The sequence below is a fragment of the Hemicordylus capensis genome, chromosome 4 (genome assembly GCF_027244095.1).
Source record: "Hemicordylus capensis ecotype Gifberg chromosome 4, rHemCap1.1.pri, whole genome shotgun sequence".
NCBI lineage: Eukaryota > Metazoa > Chordata > Lepidosauria > Squamata > Cordylidae > Hemicordylus > Hemicordylus capensis.
In genome coordinates this window covers 304921386-304936936 of record NC_069660.1, presented here as the reverse complement: position 1 = coordinate 304936936, position 15551 = coordinate 304921386, and the positions used below count along the sequence as shown (strand labels likewise).

General features: G+C 47.8%; 2 long non-coding RNA genes across 3 annotated transcripts in view; one reads left to right on the top strand and one right to left on the bottom strand.

The window, feature by feature from the left end:
• Positions 1 to 15551, bottom strand: part of LOC128324953 (uncharacterized) — a 180500-nt gene that overhangs the window by 149827 nt on the left and 15122 nt on the right. The gene's annotated exons all lie outside the window — the stretch shown is intronic.
• LOC128324952 (uncharacterized) lies at positions 1363 to 15259 on the top strand. The gene is made up of 3 exons (XR_008307178.1): positions 1363 to 1579; positions 5110 to 5283; positions 12963 to 15259. It is a non-coding gene; the product is annotated as an uncharacterized LOC128324952 (long non-coding RNA).

The following is a 15551-nucleotide window of genomic DNA, read 5'->3' as shown; positions in this document are numbered from 1 at the left end:
TCAACCTATGGGTTACTACAGATCAGGAATCTAAGAGCCAAGTTCAGAAAAAGGAAATAACCCCCCTTTTGGTGTTGATCTTTGGATATACGTGAGTCAGAAGCCCAATTCAAACATTATGCTGTGCAAATTGTGAAAATGATTGTACCTGTGTTCACTTTAAAAGTGAACCTGGATACATGCCCTTCAAATGAACAGGTAGGAAGTGTACTGCGGTAGCCGAGTTCAACTTAACATGTGAGTGACTCTACCTGTGTACACTTGTTGTACAAGTGTTGAACATAACGTGTGAATGGGCCTAGAAACACTAGCTAATCTACTAAAAATTGCTCAGCGAGCTACCAATAGTTACCAATCTATCTTCTGCCCACTCCTGCACTAAACAATTTCGTCACGTAAGCTGAGCCCTTCAGGGAAGTCGGGCTACATGCTGATGTTAGAACCACTCAGCCAAAACGGCTTCAGCATACATGAAGCCCAAGCAGCACTTAGGCAGAGGAAAGGCCTAACTTTCAAAGCTCAAGGAGACTTATAACACTGAAGTGTGGAATCTCGCCCACAGAAGACTTCCGCAAAGAACAAGAGCAATCTATCCAAGGATAAGCATTTTTCAGTCTCAATGATTTCAACTGCAAGGAGAGGGAGAAGCAAGCATGCATTTCAAGAACAGAGCCACATTATGCTGACACAGGCTTGGGTGTGAATGACTAGTATCCAGATCAGCTAGTATCCTCTATAATAAGATCGCTCGGTGTGCGTCCGTGTCTTAGAAGGCTGATGCCTGCGTCCGTGTCTCCCTGGGCTGTTCTGGGCATGCGCGAAGCACATGCCCAGAACAGGCCGAGGGAGACACGACTGCTGGCACCAGGCGGCCATGTTGGCCGGTTGTTCGCCCGGCTGCAGAAAGGCCGCCGGGCAGGGAAAGACGGCAGGGGCGGCCAGCACTCTTGGCGGCAGGGGCGGCACTCTCCACCCGCCCAGGAGGCCAGAGGCGGCGACAGCGCACCTGGCCCAGCCGCAGGGAGGCAATGGCGACGGCGGCGGGTCCGGTCCGGGAACAGGAGAAGAAGGGACCGGGAAGAGTAGATGCGGCAGCGGCGGGACCAGCCCGGCCGCCGCCGAAGCCGGGGGGGGGGGGGAGGAGACAGCGGTGGAAGCCGGCTGAGATGGCGGCGGAGCCCCAGCCTCGGCCAGAGTACAAAGCACGGTCGAGCAGCCGCGGCAGGGAGAATGGGCCCGCTGGCGGCGGTGGCCGCCGCAGTAAGGCCAGAGGCAGCGGCCGCGGAACCGAACCGGCCGCGGGGAGGGGAGGGGCTCTCAGAAAAGAATCCCCACTCTCAGCCAGAGGAGGCGGTGGGCCCGGGCAGGAGGAGGCGGTGGTTGAGGGCAGAGACTAGCGCCCATTAATTTAACGGGCTGAAAAATACTAGTCTATTATATTAATTCTCCCGGGTGTGCCTTGGAATGTGCATCCCAGAGCCCAGCTGATTGGATGGGCGGCGGATGCTCCTGATTGGCTGAGGCGCACCAAGGAGCATTGGTTGCCACCACCGCCGGGGCCCGGCCACGGAAACCAGAGGTAGCGGACCTGGCCCGGCCACAGAGGCAAGGCCCAGGAGGGGGGGGAGAAAGTGGGGGGGCAGAAGTGACAGTGGGGAGGAGAGGCGGCTGGGCCCGGAAGCAGAGACTGGGGCATAAGGTGGGCGAGAGGTAACCGACGGCCCCAAAGAGGACACAGATGCTCTGTGTGGGGTCAGCTAGTTAATTATTACTAACTGATGCCACACAGAACATCTGTGCGGTAGTACACTCCCCCCCCACCTTCAGCCCATTCCTCTCCCCCCAAAACCTTCTGCCCCAATCCCCTCCCCCCCAGACTTCTGCCCCAGTCCAGAGCATCTGTGCGGCAGTACATTCCCCCCACTCTGCCCCACTCCCTCCCCCGCAAGCTTTCTGCCCCACTCCCCTCCCCCCGCCTCCTTTTCCTGGAGGCCCAGCTGCCTCCTCACCCTGCCGCGGCCGGGCCTTGGTTCCTCCCCCAGCCCTAGTCTCCTCTCTCCCCGCCAGCTCTGCCCTTCCTCCTCCTCAGGGAGCCCACTTTCCTCCCCGCTTGCCACCTATTGCCATCAAACTCCTTGCCGCTTGCCCACTTTCCTCTCCGCTTTGCCGTTTCCCTCTCCAAGCGGCCAACTGCTGCCCAGCCAGTCCAGCGCCTCTGCCGGGACACATCCCACACATCCAGAACAAGCATGTCTGCGGAAAATAATTATATACATTTTTATTTTACCTTCCCATAAAAGACTTAAAACTAAGCAGTGGTATATTCAGAGAGGTGGAAAACAAACTATCACCTCAGTTCGAACACCTGACAAAACAAAAATGCTTTGACCAGGCGTCAGAAAAAGCCAAGTGGGTTTCATGAGGCAAGGAGTTCCAAAGTCTAGGTGCCACTACTGAGAAGGCCTATCAGATCTCCCTGCCAACCAGACTTCTAGAAGGTGGAGGGATGCAGGGCAGGACCTCTGCAGAGTTAACCTTTTAAAATCACTATTGAGGCATTTTTTTCTGCAATTTTTTTTTTCAACCCAGTAGATATATCTGCTGTGTTCCTATCATGGAACACTCTAGAGTGGGACAGCATTTCAAGAACCTGAATAGAAAGGCACATGGCCTCCTCAAAACAAACAAACAAACAAACCAGTGAGACTGACCTGAGTCTTAGAGGCTGGGGGCACTTTACATGATAATAAATAATAATTTGGAATGATTGACCAATACAGGAGAACCTCATTATTCAAGGTACCGCTATTTGAGGTTCCACATATCTACATGTCTTATTGACACACATGTCCAATATCTGTGGATACTAATGGGTTAAAAACATTACTATTAGGCCGCCATTTTGTCTTGAGGAAACCAGGAAGAGAAAGGAAGAGCCATTTTGTGGTTCATTTCTGGAAGAAAACGGGCTTTCTCCCCTGAGAGTTTTCGCAGCTTGGGGGAGCATTCTATCATTTGTGGGGCATGGGCACATGGAGGTCCCATGGAGCATGCAACAGTAATTTGGGATAAGAGGACAAGTATATGTGTGGATTGCTAACTGGTTGAAGGACAGGAAACAGAAGGTAGGAATAAATGGAGAGTTTTCACAGTGGAGGCATGTAAGAACTGGGGTCCCCCAGGGATCTGTACTGGGACCAGTGCTTTTTAATTTATTCATAAATGATCTAGAAGTTGGGGTCAGCAGTGAGGTGGCCAAATTTGCAGATGATACCAAACTCTTTCGGGTGGTGAAATCCCAAACGGATTGTGAGGAGCTCCAAAACCATCTCTCCAAACTGGGGGAGTGGGCGACGGGATGGCAAATGAGGTTCAATGTTGGCAAGTGTAAAGTGATGCACACTGGGGGACAAAGAACCCTGACTTCAAGTATATGCTGATGGAATCTGAGCTGTCAGTGACTGACCAGGAGAGGGATCTTGGGGCTGTGGTGGACAGCTCTTCAAAAGTGTTGATTCAATGTGCGGCAGCTGTGAAAAAGGCCAATTCCATGCCAGGGATCATTAGGAAGGGGACTGGAAAGAAAAATACTAATATTATAATGCCCATAAACAAAACTATGGTGAGGCTACATCTGGAACACTGCGTACAATTCTGGTCACATCTAAAAAAGGACATTGTAGAACTGGAAAAGGTACAGAAGAGGGCAACCAAGATGATCAGGGGCCTGGAGCACCTTCCTTAGGAGGCAAGGCTACAACACCTGGGGCTATTTAGTTTGGAAAAAAGACGACTACGGGGAGACATGATAGAGGTCTATAAAATCATGCATGGAGTGGAGAAAGTGAACAGAGAAAAATTTTTCTCCCTCTCCCATAACACTAGAACCAGGGGTCATCCCATGAAATTGATTGCCGGGAAATCTAGGACCAACAAACTGAAGTCCTTTTTCACACAACGCATAATCGGCTTGTGGAATTCTCTGCCACAAGATGTGGTGACAGCCAACAACCCGGATGGCTTTAAGAGGAGTTTGGATAACTTCATGGAGGAGCGGTCTATCAACGGCTACTAGCCGGAGGGATATAGACCACCTCCAGCCTCAAAGGCAGGATGCCTCTGAGTACCAGTTGCAGGGGAGTAACAGCAGGAGAGAGGGCATGCCCTCAACTCCTGCCTGTAGGCTTCCAGTGGCATCTGGTGGGCCACTGTGTGACAAAGGATGCTGGACTTGCTGGGGCCTTGGGCCTGATCCAGCAGAGCTGTTCTTATATTCTAAGTTCTGATCCTTTGGGGGCTCCACCCTGGAACCTAACCCCGCTTTCCCCATAGACCTAATACTTCATTACTCACAGTTCCATCCTCTATAATAAAGAGCCATGGTGTAATCCCGTGGCTTCCTGCCCGTGTCTTTCTCGGCCGTTCTGGGCATGCGCAGAGCACATGCCCAGAACATCCGAGAAAGATACAGCCGCAGAGACATGGCAGCCATGTTGGGGCCGGGAGGAGGAGAAGCAGCAGGCCGAGGAGAAGCGGCCGCCGCCAAGGCAGGGAGAAGAGTGCGGGCGAGGCAGCTGTGGCCGCGGGGGGGGGGCGACTGGCCCTGATGGCGGCGGCCGCCGCGGCGGCAGGAATGCAGGCGAAGCGGTGGCAGCCGTGGCGGGGCGACTGGCCCCAATGGCGGCAGCCGCCATGGCAAGGAGACTGGGCCCGAGGGCGGCGGCCGCCACGCCAGGGAGACTGGGCCCGCTGGCGGCGGGGGCTGTGGCGGAAGGACTGGGCCCGCTGGCGGGGGCGGTCTACTAGCACCCGTTAATCTAACGGGCTTAAAATTACTAGTTACTGATAATAGTAGACGAGGAATGGAACTCCCGCAAGTAACGAGGTTCTCCTGTAATTTTACCATTTGTTACCCCTTCAGAAACCAGGAAAGAACTACAGGGGTCTATTTTTAGAATCTATCTCAAAGCATGCCAAAATAAAGGGGTTCTTTGCCGCTGAATCATTGTTTGTGGGCTTTAGCATTTGTCATTCTCCTTTGGAAGTTATTTTCTAATTCTCTTTGAGAGCAGAAAAGTATTTTAAGCCACTCTGTGCTTCTTTTTACAGGCAAGAGGTCGTGCTTTACCGGCATTCCCATTGTAAGGCTTTCCCATGCAACGGGAGACTGAAAAACAAAACTAACTTCACAATGGGAGGTCTTGATAAAATCATTTATCAAGGGGACCAGAATATCCTGACACTGGACATAGGCCTGCTTTGTTTTTCCAGCTCTGCAGGAAGGTATTGTATGATTTCACATTAATTTGCCTCCCCTCAGACAATCAGGGAGTTTTCCATAAAAGATTGAAAACATTTGTGTCCCACACCCTCCAAGAAGCTCACGGCTCTCCCTTCTATCTTCTCAACAACCCTATGAATAAATGCGGCTGATCTGCCTCAGGTGTGTGTATGCCACTGATGAGGGGGCGTGGTCGCCACTGTGGCCCAGGTATGCCAGCCACGCCCCCTGCATCATCATACGCATGCACATATGCAAGGGGAGTGGCCAGCACCCTACAGCACTCCTTCCCAGGTGCTGCTTTGTTTGGTGGCTGGGTGCTTTCAACAGTGGCCCAAGGACATTTGTCTTCCCTTATAGGAACATAGGAGGCTGTCATATACCAAGTCAGAGCATTGGTCTATCCAGCTCAGTATTGTCTTCACAGACTGGCAACGGCTTCTCCAAGATTGCAGGAAGGAATCTTTCTCAGCCCTATCTTGGAGATGCTGCCAGAGAGGAAACTTGGAACCTAGATGCTCTTCCCAGAGCAGCTCCATCCCCTGAGGGGAATATCTTGCAGTGCTCACACTTCTAGTCTCAATTTCATATGTAACCAGGGCGGACCCTGCTTAGCTAAGGGGACAAGTCATGCTTGCTAACACAAGACCAGCTCTCCTGAAGTCAGACCACTTCACTCCACACAGAGCACTTCTTCCCCAACCCTAAGCTGATCCGAGCTCTTTCTTTTTGTAAAGGGCCTAATCGCAAAGCCCATGTCCATAGCTGCCTTCCCCTTTGACAGGAAGTAGGTTTCAGAGTCCCTCTGAAGATGTGCAGGTCACCTTAAGTGGCGCAGCAGGGAAATGTTTGACTAAGAAGCAGAAGGTTGCCAGTTCGAATCCCCACTGGTACTATATCAGGCAGCAGCGATACAGGAAGATGCTGAAAGGCATCATCTCACACTGCACGGGAGGAGGCAATGGCAAACCCCTCTTGTACTCTACCAAAGAAAAACACAGGGCTCTGTGGGTGCCAGGAGTTGAAATTGACTTGACAGCACATTTCACCTTTACACGAGGATGTGCACGGTGTCTTTTCCACCCCCTCACACCAATTAGCACAGCAGCAACACAATGACGACATAGAAAACTCAGGTTTTGTTTCCATCTTGGATCCTCTTGTTCTGGCAGCTGGCCAGGATGACAACACCCTGGCATGCCCAGCAAAACCCTCATTGTTTGGCACGCTGTGTATCCTTGAACTTTATCAATATAAACATTACTAGAGGAACACCTAGTCTAAGCCTTCCCAGACTGCCCCATGCTGTAACACCAGAGAAGCAAAGCAGAGGAGAAGTTCAGGCAGCTTTCCCTAACTTTACTGAACTTTGGGGGTGTGCAAGCTGGCTCGAAATTGAGCTGGCTCACTCGACCTGGTTTGAAGGCTTGACCTTGAAATGAACCGAGTCTGGTTTGGTTCCCGGTTGGGCTGAACCAGCCAAACCAGCTCGGGCCTTGTTCGAAGCCCCTACCACGCATAAGGAGGGTTAAAAACAGTTGCCACACTGGGAACCACAGGGAAGGGGGGGGAACAACTCCCCATGATCCCTGTCTGCCTCTCCCCCCACCCCCGAGTGTCCAGGGCCAGCTCGGGATCTTGCAAATACATGGAGGTCATTTGTTTGACTTCCGTGCATGCACATGGGGCATTTGCATATTACCCAGCCTGGAACCGGAACATAGGAAGCTGCCATATACTGAGTCAGACCAGTGGTCTATGTAGCTCAATATTGTCTTCACAGACTGGAAGCGGCTTCTCCAAGGTTGCAGGCAGGAATCTCTCTCAGCCCTATCTTAGAGATGCTGCCAGGGAGGGAACTTGGAGCCTAGATGCTCTTCCCAGAGTCACTCTATCCCCTGAGGGGAATATCTTTCAGTGCTCACACTTCTAGTCTCCCATTCAAATGCAACCAGGGTGGACCCTGCTTAGCTAAGGGGACAAGTCAAACTTACCACCACAAGACCAGCCTCACAGCTCTAGACCTTCAAAAGGCATCAAAATCTGTCCAGTGGGCAAGGATGAACATAGCAACTGATCAGCGGCTACTAGTCTTGATGGCTATAGGCTACCTCTCAGTCCAGGGGCAGGATACTTCTGAACACCAGTTGCAGGGCAACAGCAACAGAAGAGGGGGCATATCTTCATCTCCTGCTTGTGGGCTTCCTCTGGTGGGTGAAGAAGCTGGATTAGATAGGACCTGGGCCTGCTCCAGCAAGGTGGTTCTTATTTTCTTAGCTGTGACTGACAGGCAGTAGGAGAGCAATGGATCAGCCGGACCAGGTATAAATACTGGTCAAGAGAGCCCAGCCTCCGGCCTGCTTCATTCCAGGGACCCCGAGATGGAAAACTCAGACTCCGTGTCTGGGTTCTGCTACAGCATGCCAAGGTCTTGGCCCAGCCTGACACGTCCACCCCAAAGTCGTTCAAGAAGAGAAAGAAATATCAGGTCAGGGAAACCATGTGTGTTGAGCCATCTCTTGCCATCTTTCTGGCTGCTCATGTGTCAGCAACGATTACTGGAAAACCCAGCAGAGATCCCTGGAGGCACAACACACGCTCTCACAACCAAAGCCAGGCTTCGGGGGTGGCGGGGGGGGGGATAAAATGGAGCCACATCAACCAACTGCAAGCCCTCAGAAGGAGACTGCAGCATACTTCTCATGTTGCTAGGCTGAAAAGGGGGAAACAAGAATACCCAACCACAGCTGGATCTGCACACTGTGCAATAATTATTGGGCTAATCACAGGGCACTCTGTGCTTCTCAGCCTAACGACTTATTATATTTGGCTGCCTCGTCCTCCTTGACACAGCATGCCAGGCAAGATATATGGGGGGGCGGGGGGAGGCAGGGAGTGAGCTTGTGGCAAAAGCCAGTGAATGGCAGCCTAGCATGTAATTACTTTGAACAGGAAAAATAACCTCCTCTCAGTAGACTTTCCATTTTAAGATAGAACAAAATCACCGCCAAAAGCGGGAGGTGGGGTGGGGGGGAGAGAAGAGGAAAAGAGGCCACAAAATGCACCATGTCCTCCTTTTACTTCCCAAGGCTATAGTTAGGTTTGAAGAAGAAGGGAGCTATATTTAAAAGAAAAAGAAAAAGAAATCTGGTTTAGACAATGTAAGTTTTAAATTCAAATTACATGTGCAGGAAATTGCGCACTTTCACCACTCGTACCATTAAGCAACGACTGTGATCCCAGCACAGCAATGCTCAGAAAAGTGCAGACTAGACAGCAAACCATTGTTTATGTGAGCTAAGCAAAGGGTGGGACTAGAAGGCCTCCAAGGCCTCTATGATTCTCTGAGTCTATACCAGGAATGCTCAACTTCGGCCCTCCTGCAGATGTTGGCCCATGACCGCTGTTCCCACTATGGCATGCACACGCTCACAAGTTTTCTGATGTCCACTCAGTTAATTTTAGATCCCACTCAGGTTGAAACAGGAAGGCCCCACTCTGAATGCAAATGCGCACACAGTGCCTTGATATTGCCGCCCAGAACAAAACTCATTCCGCACACAGATGCACTGCCTACGACTTCCATAATCCCCGATTACTGGCCACTATGGCTGTGGATTATGTGAGTTGTAGTCCAAAAACAGCTAGGGGGCCAAAGTTAAGCAGGCCTGGTCTATATACACACCTGCCCGGGATAAGTTTCATTGAAACTAGTAGTATTTGCATCTCAGTAAAAAGAGTAAGATTGTACAGTACATTAATGCAAGCTTATATACACATTGCTAGGAGGATGCTCAAAGAACTTCCTTCTGAGTAGAAGGGCATAGGACTGACTCTAAGGTCCATTCCTAAGCGTAAACAACCAAGAGTCCTGTGATACTTTGAAAGCTAACAAATTTGTTTTAACAGAAGCTTTCGTGGACTGCAGCTCACAAAAGCTTATGCTACAATAAAAGTGCTTGCCTTTAGTCCTATGCAGACATTATATTAGGCTGCACATGAGTACAGATGTCTATACACATGTAAATGTCTGTGTGTGAATGACTATACATGTGTTAACTTTTAAAATGAAGCTAGGTACTAGCCCCCTCAGATGCAGGGTACAGATAGTGTACTGCTCTAAGTGCACTGGACATAACATGAGAATATAGATCTGTATGTGTATTTACTGTACAGTGTACACGGATTGTGTGTACATTCAACATAATGTGTGAATTGGGTTTTAAGGTGCCACTTTGTTGTTAATACCATACTGACAGCTACACCAAAGGAAACTGCAGCTGTTGAGATGACATGATTGGCTGCACTTCCTTGGACTATTTCACACATTATGCAGAGGGAGGACACACTCAACGCAGATCTATAGCTAATCAAGTACACTTACCTGCATAAAAATATATACATATATATCACACAATCAAGCAGTGATTTGGCTGTGACTGCAGAAGAAATCAGGACAGACATGGGTTCCTTGTAAGGGAGCAGAAGTCAAGAGAAAAATAAAATGTGTGAAGGGGATCTCTGCCAATCATACAGTGATGACAAAGCTGGGTTGAATACCATGTGGTGTGTGAATGGCCCCCACTGGGAGCAGGGATTCCAATTCACTATGATGGTGTTCTACACAGCAGAATGCTCCGACATCAAGGCCCATTCACACATTAAGTTCAACACCCATACACGTGTACAGTGTGAACAGGTACAGATCTGTACACAGGTATAGTCATTCACATATACTGAACACAGATACAAAGGTACACTTCCTATCTGTACCATGCATTTAAAGGGCCTATATTCAGGTTCACTTTTAAAATGAACACAGGTACAGCCATTCACACAAACACATGTATGAGTGTACAAATATCTATGCAGCATAATGTCTGAATTGGGCAACAGATCACCTGTATCCAAAATCTTTTACAGGTGCCCCTCATTATCCACAGTTTCAACAACCATGAAAGGGTCTTACGAGACCCCGTTTCTTTATCCGCAGTATAGTTATAAGCAAAAATTCACTTATTTGTGGGTTTGAGTAGCCAGAAATGACTTCTCTGAAGTCATTTCTGGCCACCCTTTTACAGTGCAAAGCCATTTTGTGGCCCTTTTAAAAATATTTCCTGCAATTTTTTCTGAAAATTGGAGGAAGGTGGGGGGGGCATTGCTGAAGACCTGGAGAGCAAGGTAGAGTACTTTAGATTTCTCTTATTTATGCTTCCCCCCACTCCGTACTCCATTTTTAGCCTTTGTGTGTGTGTAGGAACCTAACCACAAATTCCCTTAAGGATAAGCTTTTGTTACTCATGGTTTCTGTATTTGTGCCTATAGGCGAGAACGGAACCCCGACAAATAATGAGGGCCACCTTTATTTATGTATCTATCGATCATACTTTTATACCACCTGACATGTGCATCCTTAGGCAGTGTACGTAAGTTAAAATACAACAAATATAATTATCTGTAATATAATATGATGACATATAATACAAATTTAAAATGATTACAACAATTATGATATAAAACCAATCCAAATTAATTAAAACCTGAGAAAACAGGTGCATCTTAAGGGCTTTTGTTTGTTTGTTTTTAAACAGCCAGAGATGGAGAAACTCTGATTTTAACAGGGAGTGCATTCCGGAGCCCCAGGGCAGCCACAGAGAAGGCCCAGTCCCACATAGCCACCAGACAGAGCCAACGGCAGCCATGACTGGACCTCCCCAGATGATCTTACTAGGCGGGCGAGTTCATGATAAAGATGCTTTCTTAAATACCCTGGAACCAAGCCACTGAGGCCTTTATAAGTAATAACCAGAACTTTGTATTTTGCTCGGAAGCATACTGACAGCCAGTGCAGTTCTTTTAAGACTGGTGTTATATGGTCCCTTTGGGTTACCCTGAAGACCAGTCTGGCTGCGGCATTTTGCACCAACCGTAGTTTCTGGACTACATACGAAGGCAGCCTCATGTAGAGAGCATTACAGTAGTCGAGCCTGGAGGTGGCTCTGTTTTAAGGATATTTTCCTCCAGAAATGGGCGCAGCTGACGTATCGGCTTTTGAATGAACTGAGTTAGAAGCAGGCAGAAAACTACTAGATTTGAGATCCCAAAAGCAAGGCTTAGGGCAGGAGTCAGCAACTGAACAAGAGGGCTGTAAAGAAAATTCCCTGTAGGTTGATCCAGAAAGGCAACAGAAACCAACTCATTCATTCTGCTTGAGACTTATTATTTATTTCATTTATTTATATTTGAATTTATATATCGCTTTTCTTTAAAAACAATCTCAAGGTGGTTTAGGGCCCTGACCATCACATCTGTTATTCCCAATGGTCCTGAAATCAAAATTTCACCAGCTTTCTCCAAGCCAGGATGAGCAGGTGTGAAGCTTACATGGAAAACACAGCAAATTCATTGTGCCTCTATCGAAATGTGGCAGGAACAGCAGTATATACCACTACTTCCTCAAAACAGCATTTTACTTTGGCAGCCCACATAACCAATCGAACACAGTCTCTCCCAATATGCCCCCCAACCACTAGGTAACACAACCCAATCAGACTTCTATTGGCTTTTCACCAATAAAATTATCCTTCAGCTTTGGAATACAAAGACTACCATGGTTCCCTTTGCTACTGCTCTCCACCTGACAAGGAACCAGGAATCCCACTTAATGCGGGAGGAGGAGTTGGGGAAAGCTTAGCTTTTGTGTTTTCAAGAACATGGGGAACAATCATTTCTTTGACCCAGCAACCCTAGTGCATCCAGAAATACATTTTCCACCCAGTATAACCTAATCTAATCAAGGCATCAATCCTATGCATGCTTATTTGGAAATAAGCCCCACAAAACCCCAGGGGCGTAGCAAGGTTGGAGTGGGCCCAAAGACAATATTTTAAAATGGCCCCCCCTCACAGAAGTTCAGCTCATGAAGTAAAGAAATCTTAAATGAGGCTGAACAGTGGTAACAAAAAGCATATGCCACAAAAGAACATCATCCTAAATTATTTTTTTAAAGGTTTTGTAAATTGTGGACAATGCAAGTCATTTAATGGTACTAGAGAAAGACATGCTGTTCTGGTAGCTCCAGGTCTTAAGACTCACATGAATACAACTGAAGGAAGACCGGGCAGGTGCACGGCTGAGGGAATCAGTCATGTGACTTGCCTCGGAGGGGGGCCCAAGGCAGTATAGTTATAAGCCCTTAAAGGAACCCCCACCCCAATCCGCCCAAACTCCGAACTGCCCATGTCCGGACCGGTCCGGAGGTCTGTAGAATGACCTCTGGACCGGTCTGTGCACATCACTACCTCTAAGGGGTGTGCACCTGTGTGCACTCTCAGGTTTTTTGATGTCCGCTCACTTAATTTTAGAACCCACTCAGGTCGAATCAGGAAGGCTCTATTCTGAATGCACGTGTGCACACACTGCCTTGATACTGCCACCCAGAACAAAATTCACTCCGCACACAAATGAAAAAAATTAGAAAGAACACCGACGGAGAGAGACTCCTGCCTGAAACCTTGTAGAAGCCGCTGGCAGTCCATGCAGACGATACTGAGCTAGATGGACTAATGGTCTGACTCAGTATAAGGTAGATTCCTATGCAGCCTTTATACAGGCTAACATACCTTGCTACCACAAAATAGAAATCTTAGAAATGATAAGCATTTTTCAATATTATTTTCAGCAATCAGCAAAAGGACGGAGAACAACGCAAGGATGCTGAACACCCCTGATTGTAAGGGAACGGCCCGTATTCTTCATAAGGATGACAGCTGCACGTAAGAGAACAGACCTTTCCTTTCAGAACATCCCAATCCAACAGCAATCAAGAGAGCAGATGCTGTAACTCCAGCATGTACCTTATTTTGCAAATTCGGGCTTGAAAACCCACATGACACTAAGAGGAAGATTAAAGTCCTGGCACCTTAAATGCCTGTTCACGTACAGGAGTGGGAAAAATACATCTAGTCCAGCATTTAAGGACAGAGGCTTCAGAGTTAGTATGAGAAACTTTTAGCTGCAAAGACAAAGCCCTGGAAATAATAAATATAACCACACCCAGTTTCCTTATTTAGAAGAGAGGGCTAAGGTTTTTTTTAAATTATTATTACAGTAGTTTTCTTGTGCTGATATCCCTTTAAACAGTAAAGCAGCAAAGCTTTCCAAAAGGTTGCTCACTGTCCAAAGCAAAAAGCCTGGGCTGTGCAATTTATCCAGCGTTCAACTTAAATGACCTCAGAGATTCATGGTCTGAGGGAGGAGGTGGGACTCATTTCATGCCAAACATTTCTGGAGGCATCTGCCAGCGTCAAGTACAGGGGCTTGGAACGAGCACCATTTCCCGGCATGGAAGCGGCCTCAGTGGGCACCGGAGTTTCTTGGAAGAAGGCTGCTTGGCTGAAAGGAGCCAAGAGTTTAGATTGCTCTCTCTGTCTCAACCCTGCAAGGCAGAGGCCAGGAATGGATGCCTGCCACATAACAACACTGGAGAATCCATCTTCAGATTTCTACCATTAAATGCATCCTGCGATCCTCTGACTCTACGAGGCACCAAATGCAGCCAAGTTTCGCAATCTAACAAGCCCAGCCATCTGCAGATCCTATTCGGGTTTGCAGAGGTTAGCAGGACCTCAGCTGGGTCTATATAAAGATTTGACCTAAGATGACTCAAGATAGCATCAGCCTTTCAAAACACTGGGTGTCAGTGTTCACTCTAGCAGGGATTCCCAGATGCTGTTGACTACAACTCCCAGCATCCCCAGATGTAATGGCCTTTGGCTGGGGATTATGGGGATTGTAGTCCACAATGTCTGGGAATCCCTGTTAGAGGGAACAATGCTGGTTGTACATACTACAAGGGAACCACACACACTAACACAGGTTTTCTTTGGATCTAAGAGCCAGACAAGGGGACACTTGACAAGATTATTGAACTTAGTGACAGACATTGTGGAAGACGGGGGTAAACTGGCTTCTCTTTATCCTCTTTACAAGTAACATACTTAGAACAGAAACAGGACTGCCTCAGAAAAACAAAAGCTTTATTAAATAACTCTACCTCTGAATATCCTAGTCTAGATGCCAGGTGTGTTGCTTATCATACTTAAGAAATCTGAACCACTTCTTTCTATTGGTACCGCTTTTTTCTACTGACAAACTTTATTTCACCTTTTAAAAAGCAAAACAGCAGCTTTTCATGGGACACTATTGCCAACAACCAAGTTCAGAGTCACAAAATATTAAGCAAATGAGCCACATCATTTCCGGAGTAATAAAAGTGAGGGGCAGTTTTTTAGTGTATCCTTCAATCCAAATCAAAAAATGAGCTTCAAATTCATGCCTTGTATTGTACCCCAAGGATAGGCCATGATGAAACATCTCTACCCCGGAGCAGCAGCTTAGAAGGCAGGACTGTAGTACAGATAAATTACCCGGTTCTCTCCAGCTACCGTGGCCTGAAGCACTGTGTTCCCTGAGATCAGGGAAAGTTATGGCATGCAATTATCTTAATTATATATACAAGTAAGAACACACCAATTACCTATAGCCCTCATGGCTCAGGCTGGCCTTCCAACACTCGTTCTCAGTCGAGAACAAGAGGTCCACACCTATCACAGAACATAATGGACACCCATTCTACATCAGGACATATTGGTGACTCAAGGGGCTCCAATTAGACAGGCTTCTCTCACACTTCCAAGCACTCATTTCTTTTCCACCTGAAATATAAACATCTTAAATAATCCCTGGGTTTTAAACAACCTTAAAAAATGGAGGCTGGCATGCAAAAAGCATGCTCATGGTTGGGGACCACCGACACCAACAGCAAGTTCGGATTTGGTCCCTGCCAGGAAAGAGCACATCAGAAATATTGCCTCTACCCATCTGTGCACAGCGACTGACATAAAGCAGCATGATGTCCAAAGGTCTTTGCTGGTACTCAGTACACAGAAATAAATGTGAGCAAGGTATTTGCAACAACGCTGTAGTGTCCTGTCCTTAGTTCCGCAGTTTTCAAACTGCCTGCTTTCTGCAAACCCTTACTTCGTGGACCTGTTGGCCACAGAACTCCTGTGAGCTGTGGACGATTCTGCATCATATTCTTGGAAGCATATTCAGTTCATGGAGGACTCAGGCCAGACCTCATCACTGCTCCCATATGACTTCAGAGTAAAATTTAGAACATGCACCACTCTCCCGTGTTGCACTGTAAACAGAAAGGCAATGTGGAGAGAGGCTATAGGCAAAGGAGCCTTTTAAAATTATTATTTGT